Source organism: Pteropus alecto, unplaced genomic scaffold, assembly GCF_000325575.1.
Source record: "Pteropus alecto unplaced genomic scaffold, ASM32557v1 scaffold90, whole genome shotgun sequence".
NCBI classification, from domain to species: domain Eukaryota; kingdom Metazoa; phylum Chordata; class Mammalia; order Chiroptera; family Pteropodidae; genus Pteropus; species Pteropus alecto.
This window is the reverse complement of record NW_006429894.1, coordinates 707,899-718,773: the sequence shown is the minus strand read 5'-3', so window position 1 is coordinate 718,773 and position 10,875 is coordinate 707,899. Positions and strand designations below refer to the sequence as shown.

Genomic DNA, 10,875 nt, shown 5'->3' with positions numbered 1-10,875 from the left:
GTCACTTTACACCAACTACAATAGCTGTTGGAAAGGCGAGGGTGGGGAGGAGCTGAGACTTTCGTCCACTGCCAGTGGCAATGGCCCACAGCCACTTCGGGACTCAGTCTCAGAGGATTACTGTGCGACGCAGAAACCCCACTCCTGGCTTCCCAGAGACCTGAAGACAGGTGTTCAAACAAAAGCCTCCACGTGAGTACTCACGGCAGCGTTTTTTGTGACAGCAAGTGGGAATCGGGCCGTGTCCATGAGGAGTGGATGAACTAAGTGGGGTCCGGCCGCACGGTGGAATATTATTTGGCAATGAACAGTTAAGTGCTGGCACACACCACAACATGAATCTTGAAAACAGTAAGCGAAGTGAAAGGCCAGTCACGGGAGCCCACATGTTGTGATTCTGTTTATGGCGCATGAAATGCCCAGAATAGGCAGATCTATAGAGACGACATTAGTGCTTGTCCAGGGCTGAGTGGGGGATGGGGGGGAGGAAAAACGGGGAGCGACTGCCAATGGGTCTCTTTTCGGGGTGATGAAATGTTCTAAAATTACATTGTGGTGATGGTTGTACAACCCAGTAAACATACTAAAAATGCCGTACACTTTAAACGGGTGAACTGTGTGATATGTGGATCTCAGGAAGCTTTCAGAGGAGCCAGTTCTGGACGGCGGGCTTATGGCGATTTTTATCTCTTTGTTCATCTGTATCTTCTACAGGGACAGTGTTTGCAGTTCAAAAAAAAAAAAAAAGGAACGAAGTTACTGGTTTAAATGGTGAATCTCGACAAGGTGACGTCTTAGAAGTAAGCGTAGCGGCCCCCGGGTCTCAGCCCGGTCTTCGGTGGCGTGTGTCCCAGTGAGAAGGAAGCTGCCCCTCGTCCCATGCCACTTCCTGCATCTCTTATTGTTCTCCGCTGTAAAATACAGGAAGTGTTTTTTATTTTTTTTTTTATCCTTCAAATAATGAAATCTGTGGGTGTTCCTCTTTTTTCATTTTCTGTGGTGATTCATTTCAGGCTGACTCTTTCCGTTTTTGACTTTTCATTGTTTGCTGCCTCTCCAGAACGTTCTGCACTTTAAGGTCTGGATTTGCGTGGTAGCGCGTTCAGTGCGGTTTCCCGAATCGAGTTTAGTCCTGTCATCCACTCTAGCAGATCGCATCCTGCTCCTTCTCTGTCCCCGTGGCTTTTTCATTTTCTGTGGTGATTCATTTCAGGCTGACTCTTCCCGTTTTTGACTTTTCATTGTTTGCTGCCTCTCCAGAACGTTCTGCACTTTAAGGTCTGGATTTGCGTGGTAGCGCGTTCAGTGCGGTTTCCCGAATCGAGTTTAGTCCTGTCATCCACTCTAGCAGATCGCATCCTGCTCCTTCTCTGCCCCTGTGGCCAGTCCTCATTCAGTTACATGACCCCCAGCAGCGACACATATAAGCGGCAATGAATGCACGTTGCAAAAAAAAAATCTTACATTTCAGTGTGCCAGTATGATACCGTCCTGTGGGAATTAAAATGATTGCGTTAGAGTATAAATAGTCTCAAAGATTACATAAAAATATTTTTAAAGAATTAGGGACTTTCTCTCTATGATGGCAGAGCCTGTCAACGTGTTGATTAGTTACGTCATTGCAGGTGGGTGCGTCAATCACTATCAGATGATAAGTGGGCTTGAGGAAGGCCAGGTTCCCGTAAGTGGGCAGGTATCAGTTTGTATGTCTATAATTTCTTGATGTGACTGGGGAAACCCACCCATTTGGCCTCAGAAGTTCTGAGAGTTGAGAGAAGTCATAATCTTTGAGGCACCAACTTATAATTCTAAAAACATATAAGTAAAAAGAATCCAATAACGATCTGTCTTTCCTGTACCGACTATACCTGCATGTAACCTTTAGTTATAGAGAGATTCTAGCTAATGAGCGAAGCAGGCGTAATCGAATTAGAATATCACAGTGTTACAACCTGTAATGAAATAACAGGTATAAGCAAAGATCATACTTTCAGCCTGAAAGTATTAGGTGAATAACTGACGGGGAGCTCTGCGCTGGATGGTTGGGCCTGGCAATGCCTGAACCCACTGATCGATCTCAGCCACGCTGGAAGAGACAGTCAGGCATTTGGTACCTCCTGATGGACGCGCACAAAACCACTTACCAATCAACCATTTATTCATGCCGAAAAAATTAAACCTAAATCCGATGGAGCCTCTCAACGTACCAACTTACAGAAAACGTACGAGCCGGAGCAGTGTCTTATACGACAACCCTGAGCTGCCATCAGCAGAATTCAGACCACGGCAAAACTCACTGCATTCCGAGGACCAGGAAGAGAATGAAGCATAGGAGCCCGGAGTTTACACGAGACACATAAACTAAACGGACGTGTGATCCTTATTTGGCTCTCGATTTAAACAAACCGAATGTAAAAATTTCAAGAACTGCCAAGAGGGCTCGCCCTACCGAAGGCGAAACGCAGACGGCAAACCCCACCTTCTCTCTCCGACCGGCCGGCGGGAGCCCCCATGCGGGGCCTGCCCTGTGGTTAAACCTCCCTGCCTTGAGCTGAACGCGCCTAAAAGTCAGCACAGAAAACCTCATCCACTCCTGGTTCTCAAACCGAACTGAGTTTGAGAACACACTTCCCGAGGGGAGGCATCAGCGAAGGACCTAAGGCTTGAAGATGAAAAATTTTTTTAAGTCCTCGGAAAAGAGGAGATAATACAAAGAAAGGGAACACTCAAAGCCAACGTCGGCTACTCCACGCACTTTCTGAGCTCGCTGGCCTTGACACGTTTGGTTCGTCGGGGTCAGCGCCAGGAAATGTGCTGGTAAAGGTGACTGTAGCAAACCTGGATCCGATGGTGACGTCGGGGGTCTTTGCTGTGTCTTTGGAATTTTTTTCCTGCATGTTTTAATAGGAGTGACTAAAAGTTTAGAAGACTCAGTATTTCCAACTGAATAATGAAGCCATTTTGTGCAATTCTGACCCCAAAGCAGCAAGACAGCCTCCTGGCCTCCCGGATCCATTCGCTGCTTTTCAAATTAATGTGATTCTTCAAATCCAATTAGGGGTGAAGGACAGAAGCCCCTTTGACAACATCCCTCTCTGTCGAGACACCTGCGATCACAGGACATCTCCGCCGTGTGCCGTACCTGGCCAGGCGCGAAGGTCGTGAGATTTTTACTGCTGCTGCACAAGGAGCAGGCCCGCCCCTTCCCTCACTTCTGTCCCTGAAGACGAGCTTTCTCATCCCGAGTCAGTGATCCTCACCTGGAGACTGGGGAGTGTGAGGGGCAGAAGGAGGGGACAGCCCCACACTGGGCATCGCCAGCCCCCTGCAGCTGGAAGGCTAGTAGTTTGGAAGGGCAGCGCGGGCTTTTCCTGCCGTGATGCTCCGTCGTGGTTAAAAAGAGAGAACACGTGCGAAAATGTTTTCAAAATTGTCTTAAAACTGCTACCTCGTCTTCTCTTCCCTGGTTAAATATTTCTTGCTCTTGAAATATTGGTAATATATGTTGATATACATTTTAAATATAATATGTAACTATATTTTGTAATATGTATAACATGTAATAAAGTATGTATTATAATAATAAATAAATGTTATACGTTATATTTAAAACTATACATGAACATAAAAGAGCAGCCTCGCCCACCTTCCCTCTTAGGACGCGACCCGGGACCGGCTGGCGTCACTGCCACCGACAGCTCGCTGGTCAGAGCTTTGCCACGTGGCTCCACAGAGCAGTCGCTCTTCCTGACATGACAGTTCCAGAACCTGAAGGCCTAGTTCTTTTACAGGCTTCGAGAATCCTTTCTCATGCATTACCAAGCAACTCACGTTACTGTAAATTTAGGAGCTCAGAAATTCGGCCACGATCAAGAATTCCGCCTAAACCTTCCTGGAATGAGGTGGACGCATCCATACATTTTATGGAGCCATGTCTGTCTCTTTTTAGTGAATCGGTAATTCAGAGTAAGAGAGGACCGAATGTGACACAGAGCTAATCGGATGTCATCCAAGTCCCTTACGAAGCGTCTCCCAGAGAAAATGCCGAAGGACAGTTTTATGGATTCCCGCGTTGTCCCTAATGACAGCAACGTAATAAGAAACATACTCCGTGTCATCTGTTTGGGAAAGTCCCCTCTGATCAGCGGGCTGGTGCTGGTGTTCAGTGACACGCGTGAAGCCCCACGCTCTAGTGTGCCAGAGAAACGGACACGGGCGGAGGGGACCTGGGGGTCCCCCAGCTCACGTCCTTGACGGAATGACTGCATCGGACGTATCCCAGGGGCGAGGGGTCTGTCTCGTTTTAAAGACTGGCAGAGGAAAGCATTCCTTTCCTTTTGGGTGACCCATGTCAGCGCCATAACAAGCCTCACAAGGATCGAATCGACCAGGTTTTATCCAAATGCTTTGGCTGCAGTAATTCTGTTCTTAGTGGAAACAGAAAGCTGCCTACAAGTGTCATCAGCGTGACAGCCCTTCGTATGTTTGGACACCATAATTAAAAGCTGTTCTGTATGCCGAATGTGTTACCTCCTTTAACCCAGTCATCTCACCTGGGGGCGATTTTACTCCCGGGGAAAATGTCTGCAGACTTGGTTGTCACAACTTGGGCGGGGGTGAGGAGGGGGAGTCTATTGGAATGTTGCGGGGAGAGGCCGGGCATGGGGCCCCACACCCTGCAATGCACAGGACAGATACACACACACGTGCACACAGGGCAGAAGACTGTCTCCCTCTGTCCCCAGCTCCTGTCCTGCCCACAGTGAGGAAAACATCACATCAGCTGTTTGACTCACCCTCCAGGTCCCTCCCACCTACTGAGTGGCCCCAGCAGATGGAGCTGGAATGAGGTGGAGGGTGTGACAGACAGTAAGCAGCCATCTTACCCCTGCACACATGTTGAAATTCATTATTTTTTCTTACTCGTCCAGCCCATCTTTCGTGCTGAGTGGATAATGTGCCAACAGAGTCTCTGTGAGTCATCTAAATGTGAAAACACACTTGGAACCAAGATTTCAGGGAACGCAGCGTGTTCCTCGCGGAGCTCCAACCAACCAAGTGGCTTTCTGTGACGCTCCAGGTCTCTGGTGTGGACATTTGTGTGCAGAACCGAGCATGACGCAGGAAGGTCGAACCTGGCAGGGAAACTCAGCGAACGGCAGACTCGCTGGCGTGGAAGGAGCGGTTCTGTGATCATTACGCGAACCTCAGCCTCTTTCTTCTTTTTTTTTTTGACCCTCTGGAAAGCTGTAATTTGAATTTAAGAGCAGTAGTTAGGAGAAAATGCTAATCAAAATCAGAAAACCCACGTATTAACCCCCGTCACGAGTGAGCACGATGGAGGGCAGGCCCAGCTTTCGCCCCCCGCAGCGGAAGTGCGGTCCCCTGAACTGGCATCAGCCCCTCGTGTGCCCCAAATTTCCTCCCACAGTTCTCGGCTTTTCCCAGATCACCTCCCCTCCTCGCTGTGGCTAGCCTAGTTTCCCTTCTAGAACCCTCCCCCCGCTTTTTAAGCCTATAAGGGGTCTACTCCCACTATTTTTGGAGAAGGCACACAGCTTTTCCAAGTTTAGCTCCACGATATTGAGAAACGGGGTTAAAAATAAACATTGGAAAAGGTACAAAAGTTTGAGAAATCCACCCAAAGTCATCTTAAGCACGCGTCCTGAGGCCACAGGGGAATGTCCCCGGAGGGGGCCCGACTCGGCCCCTCTGTCCGGCTGCTGCTGTCCAGAGAGCAAGAGCAGATCCCAGGGGCCTGGGACTCTTCCCCTCCGCTGGCCGCAGCTCGGGGGGACCGTCACCGCCCTCCTTCTCCACTGGCCGACAGTCCGCTGGGACTTCGGGTGTGCCCAGAAACCACCCAGACACACGGAACCCTGCCGTGGGTCGTCCCTGTCCCCCAAGAAGTTCTGTCTGTCATCGCCACACAGGACATGTCCCTTTCGGCTACTCCTCGGCCAGCGCCACATGCTGAAGGGACCACGCAGCATCGGATTGTTCACATGAGCTCCCCAGAAAGGAACAGGGAAGTGGGGCCACTTAGATGCCAAGTGGGTTTCATTTCACTGTAGAATCTTGATGCCTCACGTCTCCTGAACACCTTGATCTCAAATAGGGAGACCGAGCCCCAGATGTGATCACTGGCCTGTGCCTCAGTGCAGAGCTGGAAAGAGGGGCGGTCCCCCGACTCCCTGAGGCAGTGAGCCTCCCACTTCACCTGTCCCTCGCCTACCCCCCGCCCCACCTGCCAGGAGAGGTGCTAGGTGGGAGTGGGGCGTGGCAGGGAAGCGAAGGGCAGAAAAACTGAAAAATGGTGACACGGGGAGTTAACCTTTTATGCCGCTGTGGTTTTCGAAGCGAAGGGCAGAAAAACTGAAAAATGGTGACACAGAGGGAGTTAACCTTTTATGCCTCTGGTTTTCCTGTGCGTGTGTGTGTGTGTGTGCGTGTGTGTGTGCGTGCGTGTGTGTGTGTGCGTGTGCGCGCGCGTGTGCGTGTGCGTGTGTGCGTGTGCGTGTGTGTGCGCGCGCGCGCGTGCAAGACTCATGGGGCCTGTTTCTTCTGTTTTAGGAGTACGTTGCCAGTAGTACGTTCTCTGTGGCACTCGTTAGAGTCCAGGAGAAAAAAGCATCGAAGAGGAATCTTCTCTAATTAGGTCCTAAGGTAAAAACCCACAAAGGAGAAGATGACCTATCCTTGGCTCCATCATAATGACTGTGATTTCCATTTTTTTCTTTTTTTTAAGTGAATTAGATCAAATTTAAACACTGGACCGTTTTTTTTAATAGATGTTGGTTTTTCTACTTAGGAGGTGCTTGTGTGCTTTAAGACAGAACATGAAATTAAAGAAAACAAACAAGCAGCAAACTGGTTGTGTGACACACTGAGCTTGAAGTTTCTTAGTTTAGCTGACCTATAAAAGCGCACTGTTACCTAACGAAATACATGTGCCAAAACAATCTTTGGTCTACCAGAAGTCCAATGAATGGGAAGACGCCAGGTACATTTTAATATGTTTCTTTCCACGCCTTTGAGTCTTCTAGATGAACTTCACCAACAGCTCCAGCAACCTTATGTTTAGCTGGTGACAGACTGGAACATTAAGTGGCTGACAAGGCTCGTGAATGGTGCTTTGTCTGTGCCCTGGGCTGCAGGGAGGGTGCTGTCCTGCCCCCCACTTGCCATTTCAGCCTCCCTTTGCTGAGATCTGTAACTTGGCTGGAACGCTATATTCGCCGGCAACTTTCGGGCAAGGGATTTTTTTTATTTTTTATTTTTTTATAAATTCTGAAAACACACACACCAAGTAAAACAAACCAAGCATTTTATGCAGAGCTGGACTCTCTCCTTTCTCAAGTTGCGATCTCACTTTTTACTTTAAGATGTTTTGGGAAAGGATGCAATTAGGAACGTGGGTATTTTGGTAAGATTTCTGATTGAAAACCAATCATACTCCTGGCAAGACTTTTTCCATCACGTAGCTATAATTCCATTTGGAATCTAGGGAAAAACTAAGACGTGGGCTTGGAAAACATTGGGTAATTTGTTTTCTTTTAGAGAATGTCCTCTAAGAAAAAGTGCCTGGGATTTTACTGAATCAGTTAAAAAACATCTAGTATAAAATCCGTATAATGCTGTTCATATACAATAATGTATGTATATACTTTTATAAGGAATACAAAGTAATTTTTAAAAAGTTCCATGAAACTGTGAGTAACCACGGGAGTGTCACCAAATTCAAGGGTCGAACAAGGCCACTGAGGTCACTGGGGCCATCGTTCCTCCAGGCAGGACTGTCCCCGTCATTGTTTCATTCGGCATTTTCTGCAGCCCCCCGGAATGTCTGAAGCAACACAACACAGTCCTTTGAATGACAGCTGTCACTCCGGCGCTTCCTCAGTCGGAGCAATGCTCGGTGGAGACCATTTTCTAAATTGAACGCTGCTTCTGATTTTCATTAGGGGATTTAAAGTTAAGGCAGTGACACTCTTTGCTAATGCTGGGATTCTGTTCTGGGATGGGTCTTAGTATGCAACTTATAGGCTAAGCATCGGGGCCAACATTTACTGTAGACTCCTGCTATAGGCCCCATATACCAAATAATTTTTTGAGGTTTTATTACTTTATCACATACAATGATTCCATAAAATGGTGTACTATCCATGTAGACTTTCGACTGAAAGTGTCTGGTGGAAAAGAGTTTATTGCTTTTTTTTCTTTCTTTCTCATTCCACCTTTCATTCTGAATAGCCTAAAAGTAAAACATTTCTCACGTGGCAAAAATCATGTTCTGAGTTATCGAAGTTCCATAAAGAATATCATTTTACATGCCACAAGCTCTTGCCTTTTCAAATTCTCAACGTCAAGCTGTAATTTTCCTCTTCTAGATTTATCCAGGGCCTTTAAATTAAGAACTTGAGAAGCCAAACAGGAAGTTACATTTCTCTGAACTAGAAAATTAGGAGGAAGATGGGGGAACGGACGAGAAAACTAAGCCAGGAGGAGGAAGCCACCATATTTTGCTTCTGTTAATCAAAACCCTACTTTCAAATTCCTGCTCATGTCCTGACCAAAAGATCGCTCGTCACCAAGAGCAGTCTATCCTCAGCTGTCCTCAGTCACAATGTAAGGGACAACCGCGTTCACAGTCCATTTAAAAGAGTGCGTGAGTTTAAGCACAGCTCCTAACTGGTGCTTTAAAGAAAAACTTGATTTCTATTTTTAGTGACTAAAAAAGGAGGAAAATTAGCCCAAATCCCATGACTTGTTGGAATACCAACGTATCTGAAACTACAATAATAACTGTTTCCATAACAAATATGATACAAAAATAACAGATTTTGCTCTGTTTTTCTGAACACTATTTGAAGCCAGTTTGGTTTAAGAAGCTGAGCCGGGCCACTCGCTCGGTTTAGCTAATTAGAGCAGCAGCCTCTAGACCTGGGGGTTTCACGGAGCAGCCTGGGATCGTGCATGCATGAATAAATGAATAAATGAATAAATGAATAAACCGGAAAGGGATGCACACACGGTTATCAGCTTCTCATCTGACCAAGTGAGGACACATAAAAGCTCGACCATCATCAATATTCGCTATCATTTCATGAGAAAGGACATTTTAATGACAACAACAAAAAGAACTGAGAAGGGAATAATCTCATAATAAAAAATAGTCCTTCAGAGGAAGAAAAATTCATTTTACGGAAAAAAAAAAATTACTACATTTTTTTCAGTATAAAGTCTAAGAAAACACACCAGACTAGTATTTAGGAACCACTGGGAGCCGCCTGGTATAGCATACGGGGCCACATCCCCATTTTAGCTACTTAAGGTATATCGATCTGTCTCTTGGCCCTACAACGTTAATGTGTGTATTTTCTGTTATCTCTTAATTCACCGATTCTTTCATCTAGTCAACAAATACTTCCCGTGGTCTATTATCTGTTAGGCACTGATGGAGATTATGAAGCAGCGTAAGACGGGTCTTCTCTTAGGATGCACAGAGAGAGTCCTAATTCACGACGAAACCTAAGAGCACACGGATCGATCACGGGAGCCAGGGTGGGGCAGGGCAGGCTTCGTGGAAGCGGAGGCGTTTGATGTAGATAGTGCAAGAAGGTTTGAGTCGCTCGTGTTGGCCTGGTGGAGGGCACTGTGAAGGAGGCTAAGGAAATTATCCGGACTCCGAGGCCTTGGGCAGGATAAAACACAGCCGCAGCCTTGGGCGTCATTTGGCTCAGTGGGTGCTGGAGAATACCCGGGAAGTGTGACTGTCAACACAGGCGGCTTCACAGAGGACCTCCGAAGTCCAGGCAATGTCCAGACGACCTCGGTGACGAGGCGTCGCCCCAGCAGGCGAGGGGGATGGGAAGCTCCCCGACCTTGAAATCAGAGTCCGCGGTTTTGAGAGTCAGCGCTGTTCTTCCCAAGAAACCCTGAGGAATTCTTAATCTCTCCGCGGCTCCATTTTCCATCTGTCAGGGGAGATTAATGCCCTTGTTACCTGCTACTTAATGATCGAATGACGTCGGCTGCAGATGTGAAGGGCCTAGTACGGTATCGGATGCATGGCCTGAAGTCACTGAGTGTGCTGACTGTGGATATCTGCTGGAGCCTCAGAATTCAGGTTTAGCAAGAGGATCGTGTTTAGCTGCAGGGTCAAAAGGAGAGAGCCTGAGCAGGAGCGGCTGGGGGGGGGAGTGAGAAATTCGTGGGGGCGGGAAAGGGTGAATGGAGGGAGCGCTATCTGGCCCCCTGGCCCGGCTGGGTGAGAGAGGCCGGCTGAAGGCTGATGACACGGTTCAAGCCCCGGGCGGTGCCATCAGCAGAAGTGGGGAGAAGCCAGTGAGAGGAAAGCGAGGCCAGTCTGTTTTCAGCCGTGTTGACCTGCGGCCTGGGGCTGGACCTGCCCGCGAGGCCCAGCGGGTTGCGGGAAGGTCCTCAGGACAGGGCTCAGAGCTGAGCTCCAGGTGAGGGCGTCACCTGTATGGGGTGAGAGTCAAGCCACAGGGATGTCACTGCGATCCCGAGGCAGGAGTGCGGGAGAAGGAGGGAGCCAGGCCGCGCCGAGAGGCGGCTGCCAGGGCAGGGGAGGGGAATCTGGGAGCTGGGAGTGAGCCGGGTGTGGCCGTGAGGGCAGGAGCCTGAGAGAGGAGCTGGTTTTGAGTGCCACATGCCACAGAGGCCACACAAACAAGGGCGCGGAGCCGCGAGGGAGCGTTCGTGAGGGCCTTTGTGAGAAGTTCCAGGCGCGCGGCGGGAGCAGAAGCCAGGCTGCCGGGACGAGCGAAGAGGTTGGGGAAAGAATTCGTACTAATTCACATTTTGCAGAAGCAAAGGTGCCTACGAACGGAAAGCGACCGGAAACCTAGA

The 10,875-nt window shown here is 48.4% G+C and overlaps 1 long non-coding RNA gene across 2 annotated transcripts in view; it reads right to left on the bottom strand.

Annotated features, from left to right (window-relative positions):
- Positions 1 to 1,230: 1,230 nt before the first annotated feature.
- Positions 1,231 to 10,875, bottom strand: part of LOC112477359 — a 13,900-nt gene continuing 4,255 nt past the window's right edge. Inside the window, exons 3-4 of one of the 2 annotated variants that reach the window (XR_003045440.1) lie at positions 4,797 to 5,247; positions 1,231 to 1,491 (exon numbers count right to left, since the gene is read on the bottom strand). This is a non-coding gene — a long non-coding RNA (uncharacterized LOC112477359). The remainder of the gene's footprint in view (positions 1,492 to 4,796; positions 5,248 to 10,875) is intronic. The other variant, XR_003045436.1, reaches the window with a different exon arrangement.